Genomic DNA, 18,354 nt, shown 5'->3' on the forward strand with positions numbered 1-18,354 from the left:
ACATTAGAGACAATTTTAAGAAATAATTATAGTTATAAATAAGTAAAGAACTCTATCATTTGAAGGAATGATGGAAGAACTTTTAAATTTTGTCCTGTCATAGTACAGGTCATGGTTAGTGGGTGGTAAAATAATAATCTGTTTAGATGAAATAATTAATTTAATTATTATTCAGCCAACATGTATAGATTTTTCATATGTAAAAGGTGATAGAGTGCTTTCTTAAGAATTAGATTTTGCAGCAACATGGATGAACCTAGAGTTTATCATACTAAGTGAAGTAAGTCAGCCAGAGAAAGACAAATATATTATATTGCTTATATGTGGAATATTAAAAAATGATACAAATCAACTCATAAAAAACATAGACAAACTTACAGACATAGAAAATAAACATAGCTATTAAAGGGGAAAGGGGGGACCAGGGAGATATATTAGGAGTTTGTGATTATCAGATACAAACTACTATATATAAAATAAACAATAAGGGTAATTTAGGAGTTTGGATTAAAATATACACACTACTATATATAAAATAGATACACACCAAGGACCTACTGTATAGCATAGGGAACTCTACTTAATATTTTTAATAACCTATAAGGGAAAAGAATCTGAAAAGAACACACACACACCATATCTGAATCACTTTGCTGCACATCTGAAACTAACATGTTATAAATCAACTATACTTCAATTGAAAAAAAGAAAAAAATAGATATGCTATAAATAATAGTAAATTTACAATTGGAAACTAGATAATGTTGGCATAAAAATGCTCACCGTCACAGATATTATACATAAGTGACTATGGCAGCCGTACAAAGAGGTTGAAGCTATTATTCCTCAACTGTGTATGATAACGCCAAATATGTGCCTTGTTCAGCTCATAGTCTTAAGAGACAAAGTTTCTGCTCCTATAAATTGAAACATGATAACCTTGGGAATAAGATTTTTTTTCCTTTTTTTTTTAAATTTTATTTTATTTTTAAACTTTACAATATTGTATTCGTTTTGCCAAATATCGAAATGAATCCGCCACAGGTATACCTGTGTTCCCCATCCTGAACCCTCCTCCCTCCTCCTTCCCCATACCATCCCTCTGGGTCGTCCCAGTGCATCAGCCCCAAGCATCCAGCATCATGCATCGAACCTGGACTGGCGACTCATTTCATACATGATATTATACATGTTTCAATGCCATTCTCCCAAATCTCCCCACCCTCTCCCTCTCCCACAGAGTCCATAAGACTGATCTATACATCAGTGTCTCTTTTGCTGTCTCGTACACAGGGTTATTGTTACTATCTTTCTAAATTCCATATATATGTGTTAGTATACTGTATGTATTGAATGTTTGCTTCATTTCAAAATTTCAAATTACTCTTTACCCAGTGTTTGTATCCAGGTGGGGATTATGAAAACTGGACTGAATTGAAGCCAATTATACTGTCCTGTGTCCTGACTTCCTGTCAGGATCGCATGTACCTGGGTCTATGGTTTCTGTTGGTAGCGGAGACATGTTTGTGTTAAACCATCCATACCCTTATACCCTGTACATATCAAACAGCTAGAATCAACTAGAAAAGTTTAGGGATACTGCTGATGACCACAAAGTAAAACGGAACTGATTCAAAGGTATAAACAATAGGAATGAAAAGTGAAAGTGAAAGTTCCTCAGTCATGTCCAACTCATTGGGACCCCATGAACTATACAGTCCATGGAATTCTCCAGGCAAGAATTCTGGAGTGGGTAGCTGTTCCCTTCTTCAGGGAATCTTCCCAACCCAGTGATCGAACCCAGGTCTCCCTCATTGCAGGCAGATTCATTACCAGCTGAGCCTGACCAGGGAAGCCCAAGAATACTGGCGTGGGTACCCTATCCCTTTTCCAGGAATCTTCCCAATCCAGAAATTGAACCAGGGTCTCCTGCATTGCTGGTGGATTCTTTACCAGCTGAGACACCAGGGAATTCCTAGTTCTGGGTTCTAACTAATGTCAGAGGGCTCAACTGGAAAGATTTTAAGAAAGTATAAATGCATATCCTCCCATTAAGTAATTGTTAACATGTATTGTTATAGAATTGATTAGTCAGGAGTGTGTTATAAAAATTATAAGTTTCAAATCTAAAATGTTTAGCTTAGAGTATTCATGTGTTAGTGCCATGTAGTATACTTTTGTGTCTGTACTTTTACAAATACCTATGTTCAGAGAAGAAGAATGATATGTGAAAAACTTGGGGGGTGTGTGGTATTTCTTTTCTCTCATTGAAGTATGTCATTCATTTTGTAATGAGGGGCCAATACAAAAAGAACATTCAATTCACAAAAGTTTTCTTTATAGACGAATGGGGTCTATCAATTTAGCCTGTAAAGCAAAAGCTAGGGTTCTTACAAAGTGAACGATGACACCTCAGGTACCATAAAAACACTGAGAGAGGAAAAGAATAGTTTGAAATGGCTCATTTTTCAAAAGAGAAGAGGAAAAAAAATAAATTTGTGATAATTAAATTTTAAAGTGGCAAATCAGTCACACTAAATATTAAAAAGCAGTCCTGATCTATCAAAATTAAAAATATGCATACTCAATGACCTGGCAATCTATTTTATAGAAAAAGGGCACTAAACTACATTGAACCAAATTTCATTCATTCCAGCCAGCCTTATATTTATTCAATCCTTGATTAAACACATTTAGTGAAGGCTTCCTGTGTACTTGACACCCCTCTAAGCTCTGAGGACACAGCAGAAAACAAAAGCGATGAAACAGTACCCTCCTGAGTCTTATATTAAAATGAGAAAAAATGGGCCATCTATAAGCAAAATGGAGAGAGTCAAAAATTGTGGCAAGTTATGAAGGGAATAAGTAGAGTGATGAACTAGTGTTTAGGTTTAGGTGGTGGGGAGAGCGAGTCTTGGCTTAAGGAGGGTGGGTGAAAATCCTTGAAGACGTTTCATTTAGAAACTTCTTTAGACTGCGGAGAAACCATGTGAAGAACCAGGGGAGAAACTTTCAGGCAGAAGGATGAGCTTGGGAGTTTTGCTGACAGAGAGAAGCTAGTGTGAGTGAGGGTGTGAGCGAGAAGGAGAACAGCCCAAGGTACAGTCAAAGTGATGAGCAGGTGCGAGACGGTGTGCATCTTTTAGGCCAAGAGTCAGAGCCTGATGCTAATTTCAATGGAAAATTATTGAAGGCCTTTTAGCAAGGGAGTGACACAATTCGATTTAGGTTTTAAAGAGATCATTCTTCTTTTAAAAAACTAAAAATTGAGTCACCATATGATACAGCAATCCCACTCTTATGCATATATCTGGAGAAACTCTCATTCAAAAAGCTACATGCACGGGAATGTTCCTTGCAGTACTATTCATAAAGGCCAAGACATGGAAACCACCTAAATGTCCATCAATGAATGAGTGGATAAAGAAAATGAGGTGCATATATACAATGGAATACTACACAGCCATAAAAGGAATTAAATCATGCTATTTGCAGCAGCATGAGTGGGCCTAGAGATTATCGTAGTAAGTGAAGTAAGCCAAAGACAAATATCATACATCACTTATATGTGCAATCTAAAAAGTGATACAAATGAATTTACTTACAAAACAGAAATGGACTCACAGACATAGAAGACAAACTTTTGATTATCAAAGGAGAAAGGCATGAGGAATAAATTAGGAGTTTGGGATTAGCAGAAAAACTATATATAAAAAAGAGAAACAACAAGGGCCTACTGCATAGTACAGGAAATTATACTCAATATTTTGATATAAAATATAATGGAAAATAATCTGAAAAAGAAGATGTGTATATATATACATATATATATATATACTAACATATATATATATATAAATAAATATATACATAAAATTGAGTACCTTGCTGTACACCATAAGCTAACACAACACTATAAATCAACTATACCTCAACAAAAAATGTGTGTGTGTGTGTGTGTGTGTGTGTGTGTGTGTGTTAGTCACTCAGTTGTGTCTGACTCTTTGTGACCCCATGGACTGTAGCCCACCAGGGTCCTCTGTCCATGGCATTCTCCAGGCAAGAGTACTGGAGTGGGTTGCCATTTCCTTCTCCAGGGAATCTTCCCTACCCAGGGATTGAACCCAGGTCTCCCACATTGCAGGCAGATTCTTTACCATCTGAGTTACCAAATAAAGGAATAAAAAAAAAGACCACTTTGGTTGCTGTGTGAAAAATTTATGTAGGGGGTTGTATTAGTCTACTCAGGCTGCCATAATAGAAATACCATGCATGCTAGGTCATTTCAGTCATGTCCAACTCTGTGCGACCCCATGGACTGTAGCCAACCAGCCTTCTCCATCCATGGGATTTTCCAGGCAAGAGTACTGGAGTGGGTTGCCATTTCCTTCTCCAGGGGAATCTTCCTGATCCAGGAACTGAACCCAGGTCTCCTGCATTGCAGGCAGACACTTTACTGTCTGAGCCACAGGGAAGTTGTCATACCTAGTGTAAAAAGGGCTTTACACGCATTATCTCATTTCATCTGCATGACAAAGCTCTGAAAGTGGTAAGGAAACTGAGGCTTAGGTAAGTAATTTGCCCAGAGTCACAGTGCTAACAAATGGCATGGTTATGTTTTATTTCTGTACTATTCTCAGTTCAAATGTCCTTGTCAACTGCATCCACAGTCCTAATGTTTTGGTCCTAGGACCCCTCTTTTTAAAAAATAATAAGGATCCCTAAAAGCTTTAGTTTCTGTGCTTTATATATCCTAACATTTGCTATATAAAAAATTAAAATTGAGAAAATATTAAGAAGCATATACTCTACTAGCCAGCAGAGAGAAAACATCATTACATACTTGGAAAACTCCACTGTGCACTTTGAGGAGATGAGACTGAAAAAGACATATAATGTCCTCATATCAATTATCAAAATATTTTTGACCTAGTAGATTTCCTGAAAAAGTTTCTGGGACTCTAAGGGGTTCATGAACTACATTGTGATACCACTTAACTACATTATACTCTGCTTTAATTGACCAATTAAAGTACCAATTAAAGATTAATCAAAGATTTGTTTGAACTTTTATGCAGTGAAAGAAGGAGTCTTATACTTCTAACTTTTGATAGACACACTCATAATACTTGTGATTAAATATGAAGTATCCATGTATACATAAGTCCTATTAGTAAAACTTTTAATTAGGGTTAAAGAGTCAAAAAATTATAACTGGACTATACTTCAACTGCCTAATTTTATGATTGAAACTAAAGTCCAAATGGCATAAATTACCTGCATAAGATCTTACAATCCATCAGTACTAGATTTGCAATTGAACTTGAGCTTCCCAACTCATACATATATACTCTTTTCAATTAAAATTAAAACTATTTGTTTGAAACAAGTTGTCCCAAATTTCTTTGTAATAAGTATTACCACCTGTGAAAGAGAATGGGCTTGTATTTATTCATAGATGTACTTCCTTTATTAATTGATCTTCTGTATTGTATCTGTCTGTTCACTTATTTGTCCATCTACTACAAAGTGAATGAAATGTTTTGCATCAGGAGTGTTCCCTAACCTTGCTCTACTCTAGTTTCCTCATACATGAAAAAGGAACAGTAATGGTACCTATCTTTTTCAGTTTGTAAATTTTAGTGAGTTATATCTTAGAATAGTTTTTGATATATAGGGTATTTAATAAGTGCTAGATTTTATTATTAGTATCTTAAACATCTAAAAGATACTTCTATCCATAAGACACTCAATAAATATCCTGGAAGTTATGAAAGAATAAAAGGTTGATTCTCAAGCAACGGAGAGCTAACAAGGTATTTTTAGTGCATACTACCCTGGCTCAGAAGCAGAGACATTACTTTGCCAACAAAGGTCCATCTAGTCAAGGCTATGGTTTTTCCAGTAGTTATGTATGGATGGGAGAATTGGGAATATAAATAAAGCTGAGCGCTGAAGAATTGATGCTTTTGAACTGTGGTGTTGGAGAAGACTCTTGAGAGTCCCTTGGACTGCAAGGAGATCCAACCAGTCCATTCTAAAGGAGATCGGTCCTGGGTGTTCTATGGAAGGAATGATGCTAAAGCTGAAACTCCAGTACTTTGGCCACCTCATGTGAAGAGCTGACTCATTGGAAAAGACTCTGATGCTGGGAGGGATTGGGGCAGGAGGAGAAGGGGATGACAGAGGATGAGATGGCTGGATGGCATCACCGACTCGATGGACGTGAGTTTGAGTGAACTCCGGGAATTGGTGATGGACAGGGAGGCCTGGCGTGCTGCATTTCATGGGGTTGCAAAGAGTTGGACATGACTGAGCAACTGAAATGAACCCTGGCTCAGATGGAGACTATATGGAGAATGGTATGTTGAAAAAAGGCATAGTATCTTATAAATGTAAGTACATCTTTTAAGTTAAATTTATAAGCAATATCTCTGTAAATGTTTTCTGTGAAGACCTAGTAGGTACTGGAAAAATGTGCATTGAAAAACTGAGAAAATTCTGCCTTGTTATTGACTTCAACTATTTGGTCTTTAGAAATTTATTTAAATATAAGTGCATATATAAATTTACATGGAAATTTATTTACATCTAGATAGCATATTCAAAAGCAGAGACATTACTTTGCCAACAAAGGTTCGTCTAGTCAAGGCTATGGTTTTTCCTGTGGTCATGTATGGATGTGAGAGTTGGACTGTGAAGAAGGCTGACTGCCGAAGAATGGATGCTTTTGAACTGTGGTGTTGGAGAAGACTCTTGAGAGTCCCTTGGACTGCAAGGAGATCCAACCAGTCCATTCTGAAGGAGATCAGCCCTGGGATTTCTTTGGAAGGAATGATGCTGAAGCTGAAACTCCAGTACTTTGGTCACCTCATGCAAAGAGTTGACTCATTGGAAAAGACTCTGATGCTGGGAGGGATTGGGGACAGGAGGAGAAGGGGACGACAGAGGATGAGATGGCTGGATGGCATCATTGACTCGATGGACGTGAGTCTGAGTGAACTCCGGGTGATGGACAGGGAGGCCTGGCGTGCTGCAATTCATGGGGTCGCAAAGAGTCGGACACGACTGAGCAGCTGATCTGATCTGATCTGATCTGATACATATATGTGAGAGAAGGCAATGGCACCCCACTCCAGTACTCTTGCCTGGAAAATCCCATGGACGGAGGAGCCTGGTGGGCTGCAGTCCATGGGGTTGCTAAGAGTCGGACACGACTGAGCGACTTCACTTTGACTTTTCACTTTCATGCATTGGAGGAGGAAATGGCAACCCACTCCAGTGTTCTTGCCTGGAGAATCCCAGGGACGGCAGGGCCTGGTGGGCTGCCGTCTGTGGGGTCGCACAGAGTCGGACACGATTGAAGCGACTTAGCAGCAGCAGCATACATATATGTATGGATCTTTCTTGGTAGCTCAGTGGTAAAGTATCCACCTGCAATTCAGGAAACACATGTTCAATCTCTGGGTCAGGAAGTTCCCCTAGAGAAGGCAATGACAACCCACTCCAATATTCTTGCCTGGGAAATCCCATGGACAGAGAAGCCTGGAGGGCTACAGTGCGTTGGGTCACAAAAGAGTCGGACGCAGCTTTATATATATGTACATATATATAAACTGGATTATCTAATAATGGGCATGATTTTTTTACTTTTACCTACAGGGCATTCAATATGATGCAGTTTTTGTCTTCTTACATATCTTGACTTTGGGGACTGAGGTGAAAAAGATAATATCTTTTTCCAATGAAGAACAAATAACACTATTAGGTAATATGGAACATTTACAAAGACAGTTTGTTAGTAATGCACTCAAAATGATATTTTTCAGAGGGTCTTGGGTATTAGGATGACAGATACTCATTCAGTCCTCGTGGGTCAGGTTATCCTTAGAAACAGAAAAATGTGAACAATTTTATGATAGTAAATGTAAAAGTTTACATAAAGTGGGAAATTCTAAAAAAACAGGAAAAATTAAACAACTGCACTCAAATACATTAATCAGCTTTAAAACAAAATGAAATAAAGTCCTGAATGAGCCTCTTACTCTAAAAAGGCCCTGGTCCAGAGAGTTTAACCAGGGAAGTTTTCTGTTACTGCTTTTTAACTAAATCTGCAACTGATAACTGATATTATATATGGGGGGGGGCAGTTCCAGAAAATAGGTAAACTGGCCACATAACAAAGTTTCTACATGTCTTAAGAAAATATCAAAATTGAACAAGAACATAATAAGAAAAATGTGTTTTCATAGATCAAAATCACTTGAGATGGAGTCACATTATTAATAAGTAGTATCCAACATCACATTTAAAAGACATATTATGACTCTGTAGGATTTAGCCCTTAGAAAAGTTGATTAACATATGATCATTTTAATAGAATTAATAAAATCCATCACCCATTCATGATAAAACCTCTTAGCCAGGTAAAAATGGAAGAAATTATCCTTAATCTGATAAAAATTTACTAAAATCATACAGTAAATTATATTTAAAGTCCTAGAAATCTTATGATCAAGATAACAATCAGGTAAGACAGGGTAAGACAGATGCCCTCCATTCATTATTGTACTGATAATTCTAGGCAATGCTACACCAAAAAAAAAAAAAAAACCATTCTCTGATGTAAATCATATCAGTGTTACCTTAGGTCAGTTTCCCAAGGCAATAGAAATATAAGCAAAAATAAACACATGGGACTTAACCAAACTTATAATCTTTTGCACAGAAAAGAAAACTATAAACAAAATAAAGACAACCTATGGACTGTGAGAAAATAAGCAAATTAAATGCTGATAAAGGCCTAATTTCAAAAAGATACACATAGTTCATACAATTAAGCAACAAAAATCAAACAACCTAATCGAAAAATGGGTAGATGACCTAAACAGATATTTCTCCAAAGAGGATGTGCAGATGGCCAATAGTCACATGAAAAGATGCTCATCATTGTGAATTATTAGGGAAATGCAAATCAAAACTACAGTGAGGTACCACCTCACAGTGCTCAGGATAGTATCATTAAAAAATCTACAAATAACAAAATGCTGGAGAGGGTTTGGAGAAAAAGGAACCCTCATACACTGTTGGTGGGAATGTAAATTGATACAGCCACTCTGCAGACAAGTATGGAGGTTCCTTAAAAAACTAAAAATAAAGCCACCATGCTGCTGCTGCTAAGTCACTTCAGTCGTGTCCGACTCTGTGCAGCCCCATAGACGGCAGCCCACCAGGCCCCTCTGTCCCTGGGATTCTCCAGGCAAGAACACTGGAGTGGGTTGCCATTTCCTTCTCCAATGCATGAAAGTGAAAAGTGAAAATGAAGTTGCTTAGTTGTGCCCGACTCTTAGCGACCCCATGGGCTGCAGCCTACCAGGCTCTCCCATCCACGGGATTCTCCAGGTAGGAGTACTGGAGTGGGTTGCCATTGCCGTCTCTGAAAGCTACCATATGATCCAGCAATTCCATTCTTGGGCATATATCCAGACAAAACCATAACTCAAAAAAATACATGCAATCTATAACAACACTACTTACAGTAGCCAAGACACAGAAGCAACCTAAATATAAACTGACAGATGAATGGACAAAGCAGATGTGGTATACATAGACAATGAAATACTACTCAACCATAGAAAGAATGAAATAATGCCATTTGCAGCAACATGGATGGAGCTAGAGATTAGCATACTAAGTAAAAGAGAAAAACACCATATAATATCACTGATATATGGAATCTAAAATACAACACAAATGAACCTATCTACAAAATAGAAACAGACTCACAAACACAGAGAACAGGCCTGTGGTTGCTGAGGGTGAGGGGAACAGGATAAGGATGGATTGGGAATTTGGGATTAGCAGATGCAAACTATTAAATTTAGAATGGAAAAACAAGAAGGTCCTACTGTGTAGTATAGAAACTATATTCAATATCCTGTGATAAACCATAATGGAAAATAATATGAAAGATAAAACTGAATCACTGCTATACAACAGGAATGAACAAAACATCATGAATCAAGAATTTCAATAAAATAAATTTTTAAAATATTCTTCATGGAATATACCTCCTCTCTTTGAATCCTTGGATTCAAAGGAGTCCAAGACACACTGTTATTTTATGTATCCCCAAGAAAGAAAAAAATGTTTCCAATTGAATGAAGATACAATGCTCTTTTATCACTTAGAATTTTTGTCTTATACATGTGGAAAGATACCTTGAGACTTGCATTTTTTTGTTGTTGTTGAAAGAGGAAGAGTGAAAAAGTTGGCTTAAAGCTCAACATTCAGAAAACTAAGATCATGGCATCCGGTCCCATCACTTCATGGCAAATAGATGGGGAAACAGTGGAAACTGTCAGACTTTATTTTTCTGGGCTCCAAAATCATTGCAGATGGTGACTGCAGCCATGAAATTAAAAGACGCTTATTCCTTGGAAGGAAAGTTATGACCAACCTAGATAACATATTGAAAAGCAGAGACATTTACTTTGCCAACAAAGGTCCATCTGGCTAAGGCTATGGTTTTTCCAGTGGTCATGGAATGTGAGAGTTGGACTATAAAGAAAACTGAGCACCGAAGAATTGATGCTTTTGAACTGTGGTGTTGGAGAAGACTCTTGAGAGTCCCTTGGACTGCAAGGAGATCCAACCAGTCCATTCTGAAGGAGATCAGCCCTGGGATTTCTTTGGAAGGACTGATGCTGAAGCTGAAACTCCAATACTTTGGCCACCTCATGCGAAGAGTTGACTCATTGGAAAAGACCCTAATGCTGGGAGGGATTGGGGGCAGGAGGAGAAGGGGACGACAGAGGATGAGATGGTTGGATGGCATCACCGACTCAATGGACATGAGTCTGAGTGAACTCTGGGAGTTGGTGATGGACAGGGAGGCCTGGCGTGCTGCGATTCATAGGGTTGCAAAGAGTTGGACACGACTGAGCAACTGAACTGAACTGAGGCTCTTATGTCTTTCTGTGTATACAATAAATAACTTCATTTTAATGCTAAATTATAGTGTAATCTTTCTTTTTTTGGTTCTTCATTTTTATTTAACCCAAAATAGCTAATGACAAAAACACTTAAAAAATATCTCCAACACTTGACTATTCAGTCATTTTTGGTTGATGACCCTTGATTATTCAGTCCTTACTTGCTTCCATATGTATTAACACATCTAGCATAAATACATCACCAAGAGTTTGCAGCAAGCTTTAAATCTGTATGTTTAGAGCCTAGTCAAAAACCATGATTTACTTATTAGTTTTGAATTTAAATACTTTTCTCCCACACAGAAGCTTATTAATCTAATAATCATAAATAAGCTAGCTATTAATTAGTTTTCAAGGAAATGACCAAAGATAGCACACATATACAGGCTGCATATGCTTTTATTCTTTATTAGTCAAAATCTGAATGTCTGTAAGATTTACAATGGAGGTGCATCATAAACCCATTTAATTTATATTAATTCAATGTATGAGGTCAGTGAAAAGGAAATGATAAGCAAAAAGGAAAATAACAATCAATCTGGCAATTATACCACCTATTCAATGAATGGATACCCTTGAGTAAACTGAGATGAGTGTTGTCAATCTGGTGTTCCCTCAGCTACTGTCAGTTCACATGTACCTTTTATAGGGCAAGCATCTTGCAAGGGTAAGTATAATTCTAGCATTTAAAGGTTAGTACTTCTTCTATAAAATAGTCCCTAAACAAGCACCAACAACTTTAATTGGTCTTCAACTGAAGAAACAGTTCTCTCTTCCAACACGGGAGGAAAAACTGGCTGTCATGGATGGAGATTTCCGATATGGCACCATTCTAAAGGGCTTTCAAGGTCAGTCTTGATACCTCAGTCTACTTTATGGGCTGACATTGGAAGTAAATCCCTGCATATGATGCAACTCCACTGTAATGCAAATTAAAATGCCGAGATTTTTTAAATGCCCTAGTATGGTCAGTATAATTTCATTTCCAGTTTAGTTCCTTCCTCACATTTAGCAGTGCGTTTCTGTAATGCTCTCCTGGTGCCAGCATTTCAGAATGTTATCTATCATTGGCTGAGAAAAATCTCACGATGAAAAGATTAGTGTGTCATAGAATCTGAACAAAAAAAATCTACCAAAGCTGATCAGTCTCATAATGATTCAGGGTAAGATTTTCAATTAGCAAATGGTGTGATTGAAGTGGAGAGTAACTGTTCTGCTACACTTGGAGGTCCCAAAGATGTTCTTTAGTCTTCTTTTCTGGGATTTCTAAATTGGCAGCTACATTCTACTTCTTAAACATTTGGCCTTAACCTCAGCACCACCCCGATTTGGTTTCTATTTTAAAGGCACCATTCCAATGGAAATGTCCCTGCTCTGAATTAAGCTGGGACTGTGAATTTTACCACTAGCAAGAGAGAACTGTTATGTCATAGAGTTTAGGTTAATTTGGTAGGTATCAATTTCCTTGACTACGACTTCAAAACCAGCTTCAGCTTCTTCTAGCCATGGATGATTTCTACCTGGGTTGTAGATGAGGGTAAAATATCCCATGGAGAACTTCTTCAGTAACCACATTTGGAAAATCACTGGCTATAAGCAAGACGTATGGATCCCTGAGAACAGCAGCACCGGCTGGTGGAACAGTTTGCTTTACTCTTCAGACTCTGTCTCATCAAAAGATCCACAACTCTCTGTCTTTGGTAGAGAGGGCAAATGTTGAACATTTAGGAAATCAAGAAATAGTTTGGGAAGTTCTTCATTTTCCAGAATGACAGCCTGTAAATAGGTTTCAAACCTTGTCATCGCTGTTCCAACATTTGGGATCCAGTTCCAAACATGTTTAGAAGGAATTTCTGGGGTTTTAATATCTTTCTTAAGCTTTTTGTGCAGGGCATGTAATTCGCTGTACCTTTTTTCAACAAAATGTTTTCTTCCATTCATTAGCACTTCTATCTTAAACACTGTGTATCCCCGCTCCAGGTCACTCTCCTCGTAGCAAAAGGACAGGATGTAGACCTTCATGGTCGCACCAGCTGGCTGACAGAGGGCCCATAGTATAATCTTTTTGAAGACATTTTAAGTGGCAGTTAAATGCTACGTGTGTAGTACTGGCAGTGTAGGTAACTCAACTGAAGTGACAGGAGTGTGAATGGCATTGATCAAGTTCATCCAGACCCAGGAAATGACAAGTAGGTAATAACTGCCACTTACACTGATGGTAAGACTTAGTTGCATGTGGTTTCAGAGAGAGGTGGAGAAATGTGAAAAAATGTTCATCATAAAAATCAATGAGCTTTCTGTTCTTTGTTTTCCGAGTATCCTTCCTGAATAGAAGAGTGCGGCCTGCAACGCGGGAGACCTGGGTTTGATCCCTGCGTTGGGAAGATCCTCTGGAGAAGGGAAAGGCTACCCACTCCAGTATTCTGGCTTGGAGAATTCCATGGACTGTAAGGTTCATGGGGTTGCAAAGAGTCAGACATGACTGAGCGACTTTCACTTTCACCCTATGGTAAAAACCAGTGCATAACTTATAGTCCATTTATTTTAGAAAAGCGAACTGATTTGTTTTTGGTGACAATGATGGGACCAGAAAGCTAAAGCTGGCCTACTTAAAGGGCAGTCCAAACACACCGCCACTTTGGCTATAGTGCAACCAGCAATGGCACGAAATGAAAACCAGACTGGGAACTCACAAATGAGGCTGTGAGGGTGGTAACAAATGGAATACATTAGGACTTTTGTTGTGCATACAAAGCAGTGCAGAAAGACATATCTGACTACTACATTCAGTGCTGCTGCTTTCAAAGTGATTTGTAGCATATAGTCTATGTACTTTTCATCCTTTTCATAAATAGTTTCTCAAAGGGTTAAGACAGTGAGTACATGCTATAGGGTAAGCACTTTTCAAGTGCTTTATGTATATTAATCCTTAAAGCAATCTCATGAGATAGCACTGCTATTATCCTCATTTTCAGATAAGGAAATGTATGTAAAGTTGAAGCAAATAGTCCATGGTCATATAATTATGATTGTCTATGGCAGAAAGTGGAGAAGGCAATGGCACCCCACTCCAGTACTCTTGCCTGGAAAATCCCATGGATGGAGGAGCCTGGTAGGCTGCAGTCCATGGGGTCGCTAAGAGTCGGACACAACTGAGCGACTTCCCTTTCACTTTTCACTTTCATGCACTGGAGAAGGAAATGGCAGCCCACTCCAGTGTTCTTGCCTGGAGAATCCCAGGGATGGGGGAGCCTGGTGGCTGCCGTCTATGGGGTCACACCGAGTCGGACACGACTGAAGTGACTTAGCATAGCATAGCACAGCATGGCAGAAAGTGAAGAAGAACTAAAGAGCCTGATGAAAGTAAAAGAGGAGAGTGAAAGTAAAAGAGGAGAATGAAAAAGTTGGATTCAAGCTCAACATTCAGGAAACTGAGATCATGGCATCTGGTCCCATCACTTCATGGCAAATAGATGGGGAAACAGCAGCAGACTATTTTTTTGGGCTCCAAAATCATTGCAGATGGTGACTGCAGTTGTGAAATAAAAAGATGTTTACTCCTTGGAAGACAAGTTATGACCAACATAGACAGCATATTAATAATAACAATAACCCTGTATACGAGACAGCAAAAGAGACACTGATGTTTAGAACAGTCTTTTGGACTCTGTGGGAGAGGGAGAGGGTGGGATGATTTGGGAGAATGGCATTGAAATACGTATAATATCATATATGAAACAAGTCGCCAGTCCAGGTTCGATGCACGATACTGGATGCTTGGGGCTGGTGCACTGGGACGACCCAGAGGGATGGTATGGGGAGGGAGGAGGGAGGAGGGTTCAGGATGGGGAACATGTGTATACCTGTGGTGGATTCATTTCGATGTTTGGCAAAACCAATACAATATTGTAAAGTTTAAAAATAAAATAAAATTATTAAAAAAAAGATATAAAAAAACACTGCAATTTGCAAAAGAAATAATGTAAATATATTAAGTAAAGCTTTTTAAATTCCTTGAATCTTACATTTTGCAAAATCAAGTTTGAAGTTAGTTTATTGCTTATATTCTTTCTATTAAAATTCTCCAAAGTAAAATCGTCATGTGACTGTACAGCAATATATGAGATAAGGTTCTTGTGTTATGATTTGATTCCAAAGAGTACTGACTGAGTTCATCTTTCAATCCTGTCTAATTTAAAATAAAGGATATTTTTAAACACTAAGAGAATATACTTGAATATGAATTATTATCTTTATAAAGTTAAATAGAGAATTAGCACCTTCATATTCCCTTTTCATCAGGTCTCTGAATATTTTAAAAGACAGCATTGTGGTGCATTTTACATCATTGTATTTTTTTTAATTATTAAAAATAAAATATGAGAGGAAAAATAAAAAAATAAAAAGCAGAGACATTACTTTGCCAACCAAGGTTCATCTTGTCAAAGCTATAGTTTTTCCAGTAGCCATGTATGGATGTGAGAGTTGGACGATAAAGAAAGCTGAGTGCTGAAGAATTGATGCTTTTGAACTGTGGTGTTGGAGAAGACTCTTGAGAGTCCCTTGGATTGCAAGGAGATCCAACCAGTTCATCCTAAAGGAAATCAGTCCTGAATATTCATTAGACGGACTGATGCTGAAGTTGAAGCTTCAATACTTTGGCCACCTGATGGAAAGAACTGACTCATTTGAAAAGACCCTGATTGAAGGCAAAAGGAGAAGGGGACAACAGAGGATGAGATGGTTGGATGGCATCACCGACTCAATGGACATGAATTTAAGCAAGCTCCAGGAGTTGGTGATGGACAGGGAAGCCTGGCGTGCCGCAGTCCATGGGGTCTCAAAGAGTCGGACACTACTGAGCAACTGAACTGAACTGATATAATTATAGGAGGCAGAACCAGGATTTGAGGGGAGGCATTCTGACTATAGAGTCCAGGCTCATAACCCTGAATATACCCCCAATAGTCCCACCAGATTTCAGAAGGTGGAAGCCAATCTACACTACTTCTCTATAAAGAAAGGGTCTCACTTCTTCCTTCCAGGCACCCAGAAAGACTTCCTCTGCTCTCTGACCTGTTTACTGCTCTGTTTTATGAAGAAGAATCTCAAGAGGAATCAAGGGGAATAGAAAGATTCAAAATAACACAGCTTTCAAAATAAACACAACTCCAATGATCTGCATGCAAGTCAGGAAAAGCAGATTTTATAAGACTAAACAATGATAACACTTGAGGCTAAGAAAAGATACTGCAAAGGTAGGTCATCTTCCAAAATTCACATGTGCCAGGCCCCAAGGGGTTAACTGTTACCAACAACCAGAGCCCAGGCAGTCAGGGCTTCCCAGGTGGCACAAGCAGTAAAGAACCTGCCTACTGATGTAGGAGACATAAGAGATGAGGGTTTGATCCCAGGGTCGGGAAGATCCCCTGGAGAAGGGAATGGCAACCCACTCCAATATTCTTGACTGGAGAACCCCATGGACAGAGAAGTCTGGTGGGCTGCGGTCCATAGGACTGCAAAGAGTTAGACACGACTAAAGCTACTTAGCAGGCACGCAGCATGCAGGCAGTTTAGGCAGATGCTGGTGGCATACTTAAGCAGTTGTGACATGATTGCATTGTTGCTTTGAAAACATTTTAGTATAATAGGATTTAAAATTTCCCCTTTTCTTTGGATTTTTCAGTTAATATTGGCATTAAATTAAAGCATTAAGTCAACTAGCTTAGTGCAAAGCAAATTATGTCAGGTTCAGCATTGAAGGCTTCACTATGGAATATCTATTGACTCAAGCTTATTAACTTGTAAATCCTCCTGTTTTAGATTATGATCTATTGATTATCTGCTTTTATTTGCGCTTTAAATGAATAAACAAAAAGAAATGATCACGGTTTAGTCATTACACCTTAAGAGAAAACGTACTTAAGCTAAGCATACTTAATTAAAAATAAAAACAACTTATATTTGTTCTGAGAGCCAGAAGTTGTGGTTCTTATTTTCATTGAGGCAAGTCAAAGATTGTTTTTAGACCGTTGGACAAAACAGAAAAAAAAAAGTTTCTCACTGAGGATAGACGGTGTGGTATGAGTTTGGCATCTTAAATGCATTATTAAAATTATTCTGCAATCTATTACTTTGCTTGCCCTGTTTTAGCAAAAAAAAACAAAAATGGTCTCTTTAATGCAAGAAGAAATTCTCTGAGAAGCCCTGTGACTAATGTCTGGGGAATGAGGTAAGCTCTGAGAGCCGAGGTCCTTTAATAAAAATAAAAGCAGTTAACTTAGAGTTAGAAGACCACTCTGTCACTCATACTAGAGGGGACATTTGGCAAATTACCTACTTTTTATGAGTCTTGGTTTCTAACAGTTAATATATCTCTCATGGACTTTTGTAAGGATTAAACTGGATGACCTTCTGAAAGAGCCTGGTACATAGTCGTTGTTCAGTCACTAAATCATGTCCAACTCTTTGTGACCCCATGAACTGCAGTGCACCAGGCTTCCCTGTCCTTCACTATCTCCTGGAGCTTGCTCAGAACTTCTTCGGTGTCCACTGAATCATGGAAAATGCTTTGATATCCAGTATCTAAAATTGCGCCTAAAAATTCTGTGTTTTGTTGCTGTTGTTCAGTCGCTCAGTTGTGTTTCACTCTTTCCAACCCCGTGAATGGCAGCACACCAGGCTTCCCTGTCCTTCACTATCTCCCAGAACTTGCTCAGAACTTCTTCAGTGTCCACTGAGTCAGTGATGCCATCCAACCACCTCATCCTCTGTCACTCCCTTCTCCTCTTGCCCTCAAGCTTTCCCAGCTGTTGCTGCTGCTAAGTCACTTCAGTTGTGTCCAATTCTGTGTGACCCCATAGATGGCAGCCCACCAGGCTCCCCCATCCCTGGGATTCTCCAGGCAAGAACACTGGAGTGGGTTGCCATTTCCTTCTCCAATGCAGGAAAGTGAAAAGTGAAAGTGAAGTTGCTCAGTCATGTCCGACTCTTAGCAATCCAATGGACCACAGCCTACCAGGCTCCTCTGTCCACGGGATTTTCCAGGCAAGAGTACTGGAGTTGGGTGCCATTGCCTTCTCTGACTTTCCCAGCATCAGGGCCTTTTCCAGTGAGTTGTCTCTTCAAACTCAGGTGGCCAAAGTATTGGAGCTTCAGCTTCAGCATGAGTCCTTCCAATGAATATTCAGGTTTGATAGTTGATTTCCTTTAGGATTGACTGGCCTGACTTCCTTGCTGTCTAAGGGACTCTCAAGAGTCTTATCCAGCACCACAGTTCAAAAACATCAACTTTTTAGGTGCTCAGCCTTCTTTATGGTCCAGCTCACACATCCATACATGACTACTGGAAAGATCACAG

General features: G+C 38.7%; 1 pseudogene; it reads right to left on the reverse strand.

Annotated features, from left to right (window-relative positions):
- Positions 1-11,879: 11,879 nt before the first annotated feature.
- LOC133227406 (sorting nexin-24-like) lies at positions 11,880-13,016 on the reverse strand (annotated as a pseudogene).
- Between the last annotated feature and the right edge of the window lie 5,338 nt (positions 13,017-18,354).

Source organism: Bos javanicus, chromosome 16, assembly GCF_032452875.1.
Source record: "Bos javanicus breed banteng chromosome 16, ARS-OSU_banteng_1.0, whole genome shotgun sequence".
Lineage (NCBI taxonomy): Eukaryota > Metazoa > Chordata > Mammalia > Artiodactyla > Bovidae > Bos > Bos javanicus.